Here is an 11,894-nt window from a genome sequence, read left to right on the forward strand (position 1 = left end):
CAGCCCGGAGGGGGGGGGGATCAAGCCCTGCCAGGCCCCCCTCAGCCACCCCCCCTCTGCCCTGGGAGGTTCTGCACCTTTCAGACCTTAGGATCCTCCTTTCAGGTGACTGCACCTTCAGCCAGGTGTTGTACGTGACCCCCCCACCCCAGAGGTGGGGAGGGGTCCCCAAGGAGTTGCCCTGGGTGGGGTGGGTGGATGTGGAGGGTGAGAGGTCCTGGATGGAAGGGCAGGGTCACATTATGGGGCTGAGCCCCTGGGGGTGGGTTCATGGGGGGGCTGAGCTCCTGGGGGTGGGTTCATGGGGGGCTGTGGATGAGGGGGGCAGGTTCATTGGGGGGCTGAGCACCAAGACCCCCGACCCTGCCCAGGCAGTTCCAGCAGCTCCCACAGCATCGGGGACTGTGGCTGGGGGTGGGATGGGGACACCCCCCAGGGTCCCCCCACCCAAACTTGGTGTAGGACCTGCCCAGGGACCTGAAGGGAGGCCAGGGGGGGTTGTCACCCTGCCGTGACAAAGAGGATTTTGGTGGCTGAAGGGACTTCCTGAGTGACTGGTTCCACTCCCTGGCCATGGACTGGGAGGGGAAGGGACATCCATCCCCATCCTTGCTTGGCCAGGGTCTCTCTGGAGTGTCCCTGCCCCACAGCTGGGGGTCCCAGGAAGAGGCACAGCCAGGCTGGAGGGATCCCTGCCTGAGAGATGCCCAGAGCTGCAGCTCAGCCTTGTCTTCTGCAGGGCATCCATATGGAATGAGTGTGATTTGTGAGGGGGGAAGAACCTCTGCAGAAGAGTCACCATGTCCAGGAGGAGCTGATTCACAGCCCAGCAAACCTCAGGCTGCAGCTCAGCCTGAGCTGAATAAACTTTGGGAATAAACCCCAAAGTTTTCCTGCTGGGATCCAGTGCCCAACTCCTCGAGCAGGTGAGAGGAAGCCCCACCTGCCAAGCCCAGAGTGAGGAGGAGGTTGGGCAGCCCTGCCCTGCTTGGCCCTTGGATTTTCAACATTTCTCTCCTGCCTGGGGAATCCTGTGCATGGCCAAGAGCTGCCCTCTCAGCAAGATGGTTTTCGTTGGCACCACCCGTGCAGGGAGAGCCTAATGAGGTCCCTGCACCAGCAGCCCTGCTGCTGTGCCAGCTGCCACCCCAGCCAGCCCTTCCCTGCTGCACTGAGCCTTGCCTGCTGCTCCCTCAGGGAACTGGGTCTCCCTGTGCTCCAGTGCTGGGTGGCCTGGCTGGTCCCTCTGCAGCTCCAGCTTTGCCATTTGTCATTCCATGGAGAGGAGCCAGGCACAAGGACACGGGGAGCCCTGGTGATGATGATGCACAAACCCATCAAACCCCCAGCAGCACCAGCAGCACCATCAACATGTACCAAGTGAGTGCTGAGCTCGCCCAGACTGGTCAGAACTTCAGGTGAGCAGGAACATCTGCACCTCCAACAGGGCCAGACCCTCTGCCTGGGGAAGGTGTTTCCCTCTCCAGCACAGCTCCCTGCCTGCAGCTCTGGAATGCCAGTGGAAAAATGCCATGCTGACTTCAGCCCTGGTCACCCCAGCATGGAAGGTCACACAGATGTCACCTGGAGAGCCCTCCGAGAGGTGCAGGGACTGGTGACAGCCCCATGATGCCATTTCATGCTCACATGAACACACTGTCAACCTTCCAGAGAACCCACCTGCCAACAAGGAGTTCAGCTACCAGTGCTGTAGAGCTGGGGCTGGGCACAAATCCCTGGGCCTGATGTTTTTCCAGCTCACAGCATCAAGGGATTTATTGGCCCAGAAACCCTCCTGGACGTAAGGCTTTTTGTGGACACATCAAGCAGAACTCACAACCCAGTGTGTGAGTGGGAAGAGCTCCCCTCCCCTCCCTTGGGAGGGCCCACATGGCCCTGACAGCACGGCCACACTGTCCCCATGTCACCTCTCCCCCAAACCTCAGGGGGAGCATCACCCTGAATCCTGAATCCTTCCTGGTCCAGCCCAACCTGAGATGCAGAACACGCACCAGCCCCACCAGCAAACCTCTCCCAGCCCCAGGGCTCTCTGCACAGCAGGGGCAAGTGACTAATTAACTCCTGAGCATCTCTGTAATTGCACAGCTTGCTGGCTTCACTGGGGATGTGGTTCATGTCTCAGTGCTGGGGGTGAGGGCAGGCCCAGCCCTGGTGCTGCAGCCCCGTGGCACAGCTGCTGGCTAGAGGGGAGAGCACAGTTTCATTTCTCAACCCACCCAGCCGTGGATGCAGCACATGAATGAGGCTGATCAAGAAATAGTTGTGCTGAGTATTTGATGAGGGAGGGGATTCTGCCCCTCTGCTCTGCTCTGGTGAGAACCCACCTGCAGGGCTGGGGCCAGTTCTGGAGCCCCCAACATCAGAAGGTTGTGGAGCTCCTGGAGAGAGTCCAGAGGAGCCATAGATAGGATGGGAGGGCTGGAGCAGCTCTGGGACAGGCTGGGAGAGTTGGGGTGTTGAGCCTGGAGAAGAGAAGGCTCCAGGGAGACCTTAGAGCAGCTTCCAGTGCCTGAAGGGGCTCCAGGAAAGCTGGGGAGGGGCTTGGGACAAGGGCAGGGAGGGATGGGATGAGGGGGATGGATGGAAACTGGGAGAGGGAGATGGAGGTTGGAGATGAGGAGGGAATTCTTTGGTGTGAGGGTGGTGAGAGCCTGGCCCAGGTTGCCCAGGGAAGCTGTGGCTGCCCCATCCCTGGGGGTGTTGAAGGGCAGGTTGGATGGGGCTTGGAGCAGCCTGGGCTGGTGGGAGGTGTCCCTGCCCATGTAGGGGATGGGATCTGGATGAGCTTTCAGCTCCCTTCCCACCCAACCCATCCCATGATGCCATGAAGGGCAGAGCCACCTGCAGCAGCTTCACTTGGGCTCCAATTGTTCCCAAGCATCAGAGGAAACATTTTGCAAAGTTTGTAAAGGGGAAGATCCCTGAGTCTTTACAAACACAAAGCTCTTTAGTTCCAATTTCCACCATGATCCTGGTAGCCAGAAGAGCCCATTCATTCCAGTGAGCAAACAAAGAGAGGGGAGCAAAAGGGACTCTGGGCTGATAGCTGCAAATAATGTTTTCCTTTTGCTGGATCTTCCTGGCTCAGAATGACATAAAAAAGGGAGGGGAGGGGGGAAAATAATCATTTCTGGAAACTTTGCCTCTCAGTTCCTTGCCTGGCATCCTGCAGCAAAGCAAAATCAAATAGGTCCTTTGTTATCTCTCCCCATCTCCCCTGGAAAGAGACAAGTTCTGTAGGAGAAACAGATCATTTCTACCTGCTTTTTTGATGTGCTTCATAAAATGCATTGTTGCAGGCAGGTCCAATATGTGTGGCCTGTATAAATATGTTTTAAAGTCATCATTCTTAAAATGGTCCACTGGAATTCCTTGGGAAGCTGTGCAGCAGCAGCTTTGGGGCCCCTTCTGCCAGGGGCAGCTCAGCCCCAGCCTGGATCCTGCAGCTTCTCCCTTTTCCCATTCCCACTATCCCAGAGAAGCTCTGGTTCATTCCCATGCAGCCCCAGGGCTGGCACCAGCTCGGGAAAGGAGCAAGAGAAAAGTGTTTGATCTCCTGATCTCTGGGTCAGTGGGCCAGTGATGTTCTGGATAAAGAAAGGGGGCTGGGAGATGGGATCCCCCCCTGCATTCCCAGCCCCTGGGATCCCAGCCTGGGCTGTGCTGGAGAGGACCTGGGATGCCCTTTGCAGTTTCTCTCCAGGATTCCTGCACCTGAGCAGCTGATGGAGAGTGAGAAATGGACTTGGGGGTGATGGTGGATGAGAAGCTCAACATGAGCTGGTTCTGTGTTCTGGAGCCCTGAAACCAGCCCTGCCCTGGGCTGTGGCACCAGCAGCTTGGCCAGCAGGGCCAGGGGGGGATTGTCCCCTGTACTCTGCTCTCATGAGACCCCCCTGCAGGGCTGGGGCCAGTTCTGGGGTCCCTCAATACAAGAAGGACATGGAGCTCATGGAGAGGAGCCCTGGAGATGCTGGGAGGGCTGGAGCAGCTCTGGAGCCAGGCTGGGAGAGTTGGGGTGTTGAGCCTGGAGAAGAGAAGGCTCCAGGGAGACCTTAGAGCAGCTTCCAGTGCCTGAAGGGGCTCCAGGAAAGCTGGGGAGGGACTTGGGACAAGGGCAGGGAGGGATGGGATGAGGGGGATGGATGAAAACTGGGAGAGGGAGATGGAGGCTGGAGATGAGGAGGGAATTCTTTGGTGTGAGGGTGGTGAGAGCCTGGCCCAGGTTGCCCAGGGAAGCTGTGGCTGCCCCATCCCTGGGGGTGTTGAAGGGCAGGTTGGATGGGGCTTGGAGCAGCCTGGGCTGCTGGGAGGTGTCCCTGCCCATGCAGGGGGGTGGATCTGGATGAGCTTTCAGCTCCCTTCCCACCCAAACCATCCCATGACTCCATGATTTATCTCCACTGCTTCCCCATGGCCTTGCCCAAGGTGCCAAGGGGGTGCAAGATGCAACTCCAGCTGGAAACTCAGCACCCAAAGAGGCCAAATGCTGCTTCTAAAATTCACTGGGGGTCTTGGGACCACGAGTGAGGAACCAAAGGCAAGATTTCCAGGGGTGTTTCTGCAGGCAGGTGAAACAGCAGGTTGGAGAGCAATTGGTATGCAAGGGACAGCCCAGGCAGCCTTTCTATGGAGCCTCACAAAGGCAATTCTCAGCAATTGATATAAAAAGGTGTCAGTTCTGGTTTAAGTACTGTATTACCAGCACAGATTTATCTGCTTCAAAGCCAGGCCTCGTGCCACTGAGGGAATCAACAGCTCTTCTCCTTATCTCCTTCACATAGCACAGGATTTTCTCCTTTGGCTCCAAAAAAAAAAACAACAGGCTTTTTCCTTCACTTTCTTATATGCAGATTGTGATTTGGAACAGCCTCCCCTCCAGCCCTCCCTGGGAAAATGGGCTTTTTGGGGTCCCTGGGGGAGGTTTCTGCAGGTGCTGCAGGGGCCAGAGGGTCCTGTCCAGGGAGGGAGCTGGGCCAGAAGAGAGATCCAGTGGGGACAGCAAAGAATTAATGAATCATGGGATGGGTTGGGTGGGAAGGGACCCGAAATCTCATCCAGATCACACCCCCTGCATGGGCAGGGACACCTCCCAGCAGCCCAGGCTGCTCCAAGCCCCATCCAACCTGGTCTTGGGGCACAACCAGGGATGGAGCAGCCACCTTCAAGATCATCCAGGGGCATCATCTGGGTGGTCTGGAAGGTCCCTTCCAACCCAAACCATCCCATGAGCTACAGATCATCCAGATCCACCCCCTGCATGGGCAGGGCCACCTACCACCAGCCCAGGCTGCATCCAACCTGCCCTTCAACACCCCCAGGGATGGGGCAGCCACAGCTTCCCTGGGCAACCTGGGCCAGGCTCTCACCACCCTCACAGCACAGAATGCCTTAATACATATAGATACAATATCAGTATAAACCCCATGAGCCCCCAGTACCCACCTGGAGCTGCCTCCAACCCTGCTGTGGCCGAGCTGTCCTCCCTGGGGACACTGTCACATCTTCCCCAGGGACTGGTGGCTGCAGGACAGCAGCCCAGGGAGGCTGGAGCTCCAGAGGCAGAGGGTGAAGGTGGTTTCTGAAGGGCTGGAGAATCCAGAAGGAATCTGAAGGCTAAAACTGAACCTGGAGAGGTGGAGACCTGGAGCTGAGCCATCAAAAGCACTGGGTAAGATGCAAAAAAGCTTTTCCTGCAAGGAAATAATAATAATTATTATTAATCATGGCATTGATAAGGATGTTAATAATAATAATGATTTTTAGAAGCCTTCTGAGTGACATGGCAGCCACCAACAGCACCAGGAGCTTGGCCCTGTGTATCCTCAGCCCAGCCAGCCAGTGGGTCCCATCCTGCCCTCCCTTTTTCCAGCTTTAATCCAGTGGAATTGCACCATCTCCCCAGTTCCATCCCAAAGGGGCACATTTTCCCAGCTGTCCTGCCCACCTCCAGCTTCTTCATCTGCTGTCACTCTGTGGAATGGACATAAACCATCCCAGAGCAGTTTCATTCAGCTGATCACACTACTCTACAAAAGCATTTGAAGTGCTACAAGCTCCTGAGAGGACCAGAACTGAAAAGCTCCCCTCCCAAACCATTGAGTGGCTGAAAAATCCCAAGACAACCAAGTCACAGCATAGTAAAGAGTTCAAAGTACTTCTAATGCTGCTAAATACCTGATTTCCCCCTGATCAGGGACAGTTTAGTTGGAGCAGAAGAGATGATGTGGGACCTCAGAAGGCTGGAGCTGCAGCCACCTGGATGGCCTGTTCCTCAGGAACATAGTGGAGAGGTTGGAATTTTGGAAGAGCTGGGAAAAAACAGACCAGGTGGTTGGTTTTATGTTCATTTCAAAGCTTCAGGGGTTGGGGCTCTCGTGGACCAGGCTGGGAAGTGCTGAGGGCTTGAGCAGATCAAGGTGCTTGCCCATGCAGAGGGGAGGGAAGGTCCAGGAGCTGTGGCCATCCTGGTGGCAGGAATTGTGGCTGTTCATGCCACACATGGACAGCAAAGTGTCCCTTGAGGTGGTGGAGGAACAAACCTGGGGAGGGGAGCAGTGGTTTTAAGCTGAAAGGAGAGAGATTGAGGTTAGAGATCAGGCCTAAATTCTTTGGTGTGAGGGTGGTGAGAGCCTGGCCCAGGTTGCCCAGGGAAGCTGTGGCTGCCCCATCCCTGGGGGTGTTGAAGGGCAGGTTGGATGGGGCTTGGAGCAGCCTGGGCTGGTGGGAGGTGTCCCTGCCCATGCAGGGGGTTGGATCTGGATGATCCTTCAGGTCCCTTCCAACTCAAAAAAATTCTGTGACTCTGTGAGCAGTGGAGTGGGGTGTCCTCTGCAGAGGGAAACTGGGGAGGGATTTCCCAGCCCCTCTCCAAACACTCTCCAACACCTGAGCCAGATGTGCTGCAGTCACAGGCTGCTCTGCCAGCCCCCCCAGCACAGCTGGACCCACATCCCTGGTCCCCACGGGGCTGCCACCCCTTCAGGGCACTCCAGGCATCCCCACCCGGGGACAGGCAGGTCCAGCAACTGGTGCTTTCTTCATCAAGAGCAGATTTTTGTCTCTGAAGGCTTCGTGGGGTCCTGCCCTGGGCATGTCCTGCTCACTCTTACCTGGCAGAGCTCTCGCCAAGGGCTGAGAACTAAAGATCTGCAGGAGCCAAATCTTTGCTCTCCTCTCACGAGCTCCAGCCTGAGCCTGGTGAAGTCCTGAATGCTAAAAACAGCAGGGGATGGGAAACCAGTTTCAGCAAGAACCCTCTGCATGGCATTGATTTCCCAGCCCCTGGCACATCCCCTCCCACCCACCAGCATCCCCAGAACTCGCCCGAGCTCGGGCAGCATCCCCAGCCCAGCACCACGAGCAGAGGGAGAAACCAACCTGTTAACACTGCTCTGTGATTAACTGCACTGCTCTTAATTAGCTGAAGGAGGTCAGAGCTTGAACTGCAGCTGGAATCATTCCTGGTGAGCCTGATGGTTCAGGGACTCATAAGACCCTGACAGGGTCTGATGAGTTGACCTACCCCCCCCCTGCAGGTTTCCCAGGCAAAGGCAGCATCAGATTGATCAGATTTGATTATTCCAACTAACATTTCCCTGCTCTCTATTAATTCTGATGATTAGAGTGAATTAGTGCTGGTTAGAATGGCATGGATGGCCAGGGAGGATGGGTGTCACCCAGCCCTTGGTGGCACAAGGAGCAGCCCTGGGCTTGGCAGCCACTTTCAGAGCTTTTCTGTCCCTTCCCTGTGTGACCTTGGACAAATCCTTTCCCCCCCCCTCATCCTTGTTCCTGCTGCCTGTGTCCCTGCCCAGCCTGTGGGCAGCTGAAGAGGCAGGAGCCTCTCTGAGCCCCCCTGGGAGATGCAGTGAGAGCGGGAGGGACGGCAAAAAGGTGCCTGAAGGTTGATGGCAAATCCCTGCAACATTGGAACTGAGAGGAGTTTGGAGCTGGAGCCCAAGCTCCTGCCCCTCTGCTGAGCAAGAATCAGCATTTGGTTTTACCCCCAAATGGCCCTAATTTACGTTGCTGCCTCCATTTCCTGCCTGAGGCAGGGGCAGCACTGCTGGTGCTGCACAGCCCCACTGACATCCCACTGACAGCCCCACTGACATCCCACTGACATCCCCACTGACATCCCACTGACAGCCCCACTGACATCCCACTGACAGCCCCACTGACATCCCCACAGACATCCCCATTGACATCCCCACTGACAGCCCCACAGACACAGCCCCACAGACACAGCCCCACTGACACAGCCCCTCTTCCTACATCCCCAAAGAAAAGCAGGAACTGAATTAAGCAACATAACACTGCAGAGACCATGGCTGAGGATGCTCTTCCCGTGGGTCTGTCCCACAGATGGAGGGGCTGTTGGAGCCCACAGGCCTGGCAGTGTCACCTGCAGGGACACAGGCCACGTGCTGCTGATTAAAGCAGAAGCAGGGAGGGATGAGTACCTGGTCCTTGGAGCTCTGGCTCCTGCTCAGGTTGCCCACAAGGTTCAGTCTTGTTCTCCCATGGATCCTCTTCTCCCACCTCCATTTCGGACCTTCTCTCTTCCTCCTCACCCAGAACTGCCTTTTCTTTCACCCACCTCTGACCCTTTGCTCTGCCCAAACAACTCAGGAGCATCCCATGGTCCCCACAGCCCCAAATCCCCCCAAACTGGCCTCAGTGCTGCACTGTCCCTGCTGCCCAGCTGAGGATGCTCTTCCCATGGGTCTCCCCAGAGATGGAGGGGCTGTTGGAGCCCACGGGCCTGGCAGTGTCACCTGCAGGGACACAGGCCACGTGCTGCTAAATAAAGTTGCTATTATCCCCCTGCAGAAAGAGCTGGGGTAGAGGGAAGGAGAGGAAGAGTTTGAACAGGTAGTAAATTTTCAGAAGTGCCCCCAAAAAGCTTCTCTACTAAGTAAATCCCATCGAGTGGCCTGTCTGGCTACATATAATGGATCCCTTATTAATAATGTAGCCATGATAGAGCCTTTTATTGATCTTCAATATATAAATCTAACCTCCCTATGAATAAAAAATGCAAGAAGATCTAGGAAATAGAGTAAATAATAGCACATGAACCCTAAATGATGGGGATAAATTGCAGTGCTGGGGAAGTGGCTCATGGCTGTGCCATGTGCCAGGAGGTGACACCAGCCTGGGACAGGGTGGCTGTCCCCAGGTGCTGGGTGACAGCAGGATGGGGACAGAGCTTTGAGGGGTTTGCCATGGCAAACCAGAGCAGGGCTTGCAAGGATCCCTTAAAAAACCAAAAGGATCTTGTCAGGAATCCCCTTCCCTGCTCCTTTCTGCTTCATCCTTTGCACCCAGGGCCAGAAGGGCCCCTGTGGGGCTTCCAGAGATGCTGAGGGAGAGTGGAGCTGCAGGCTTTGATTCTCCCTCTCTGAACACCTTCCTCTACCTTAACACCTCATAGAAAATGCAGCCCAAGCCACCACATCCCCTGGTTTGATGTTGAAGCCAGAGAGAAGCTGAAGCTCTGCCCGTGCTCAGCATTTGGGCTGGATCTGGGGAAAGAATCCCTGGGTGTTTCTCATCCCTGGAGCACGAGAAACGCCAGGAACAGAGATGTCATTTCTCCCCCTGCTTGTCCTGAACAAGGACAAACCTTCCAAGCCTGGAAGGTTTCCCCCAGTTTGCCCTTGGCAGCTGCAGAACTGGGATCAGGGGTTTTTCTGCACCTGTAAAGAGCACAGAGGGCTCAGGTGCTGGGCCTGTCTCTGCATCCTACACAACATCATCACTATTCACATGTCACAGGGAAACTTTTTTTCACAGCCCTTGCTTTTAACTTGGTGAAAATAACCCCTTTTAGTGTTTAACTTTGCTCAGGAAGAATTATATCCTCAGAAACACTGGCTGTGCAGCTTTGCTAAGAGCAGCTGTCAGCAGGGCCAGGCATCCTTTGCAGCGGGGACGAGGGATGCAATAATAACAACATCAATAATCCCTGCCTCTGACAGAGGCTTTTTTTTGTCACTGGGTTTCAAAATAGTTTACAAGACGATCCCATTGACAGGCTGGAAAGAGCAACAACTCCTTGGAAGGAGCCACGGGCAGGGGAGGGGCTGGGGAGCTGTGGATCCCCAGGGTGGGGTGCAGGGAGGGGATCTCCAGCTTCACCCTGAGCACCCACAGGATGCAGGAGGATCCTGGCCCTGTTTGTTAACATTAATGGAATTAATTAACATTAATTCCCATTCATATGAAGACAATGAGAGGGGATAATGCAGGGAGAGCAGCTCAGCAGGGGCTGGCAGGGCTGCAGGGCTCTCAGGGGACCTGGGGCTCTTAACAGGGGTATCCCCAGGGTACAGCCCAAGGGTGTTAAGAGGGGCCAGCCCGGGCTGCAAGGGGCACTGGGTGGTTTTTCCCTCTCTCCCCCATCAATCCAGAGCCTGCAGAGGGGGTGACAAGTGACACAACCCAGCCCTGAGCAGGGAGGGGGCTGGGGACTGGCATCCAACTGGCATCCAACTGGCATCCAACAGCCCAGGGCTGGGGGAGAGGGATGGAGGTGACACCCACGGTTTGGGGAAGAGACCCAGGGAGGGGAGGCAGGGTGAGGGTGGTGACATGCAGGAGAGGGCAGGGGACATGGACCTTCCTCCCATCCCACCCTGGAGAGGAGAAACTAGGGAATATTTCTGATCTCTTTGCAGAGTCAGTGACTCTCAGCTGCTCCCGCGGGGATGAAGTGCCCGGGTGTTCAGTCTGCTCAGTAACCAGGGGGGACTGGGAGCTCCAGTCCCACCCCATCCATCAGCCTGGCTGCTTCAGGGCAGGGAAAGCAGGGGGAAAAAAACCCAACCAAACAAACCAGCAGGGTTTGTCCTGGCAGGGGCAGATGGACCCACTGCCCTGGGTCTGAAGGACCAGCAAGAGCTGTGGGGTGGGGGCTGGAGCAGGAGGGATCCCAGTATCCCAGCTCTCTGCTAGAGCTGGGCTCCAACCAACAGCCCTCACCACACACACACATGTCCCTGGAGGTCTGTGGGGTTCTGGGATGAGTTCCCCCCTCAGCCACTGGCACTGGGTTCAGCCACTCCGTGGGGTCCCCATCCCTGGAGACCTTCCAGCCCCTCCTGGATGTGTTCCTGTGGGATCTGCTCCAGGGGATCCTGCTCTAGCAGGGGGTTGGACTGGCTGATCTCCAGAGCTCCCTTCCAACCCCCACCACTCATTCTGTGACTCCATCCCAGCAGGAATCTGCACGGGATCCCATTGCAGCATCTGTGGGATGAAAGAGGAGACAGAGCAGCGTGAGAATCTGGTGGGTGATCCCACCAACACCTCTGGGGCTGCTCACTGCAGGACTGGGACACATGAGCTGCAGAACCTGCCTCTCTGTAGCTACAGGGGGGGCTTCAGCAGCTTGAGAAACCCTCTGGAGGGTGATGCTGCTCCACAGCCACCACTGTTGCTCTTTGCAACGTGCAGAGTTACCTGCTGGGTGCTAAAAATGCCTGAAGTGGGTCAGGTTGTGGTGCAGGTGGCCCTGGCCAGGGTGGCCTTGCTGGAGCTTCTCTGGCAGTTGCTATAGCAGCGAGGGTGAAAGACAGAGCCCATGAAGGACAGGAGGAGGTTGGGGGGACTCTTTGCAGAACGTGGAGCTGCCAGCTCAAAGAAATGATCAAAACAAGGGAGAGCTTTTGTGAGAGTAAAGCGTGGAAGGTGAAGAGGGAGCGCAGAGGAGGGGAGATGCTGTGGGTGTGCTGGGGTGCACAGGCTGTGGGTTTGGGGGGGGTCCTGTCCTCCCAGCCTGAGAAACACACCCCAGCAAAGGCAGGATAATAAAAAAATAAATCCCATCTATCAGAAAAGAGCAACTACAGCCCCAACCCCCCCCC

Source organism: Chaetura pelagica, unplaced genomic scaffold, assembly GCF_000747805.2.
Source record: "Chaetura pelagica isolate M959 unplaced genomic scaffold, ChaPel_1.0 scaffold302, whole genome shotgun sequence".
In the NCBI taxonomy this organism is placed as follows: Eukaryota; Metazoa; Chordata; class Aves; order Apodiformes; family Apodidae; genus Chaetura; species Chaetura pelagica.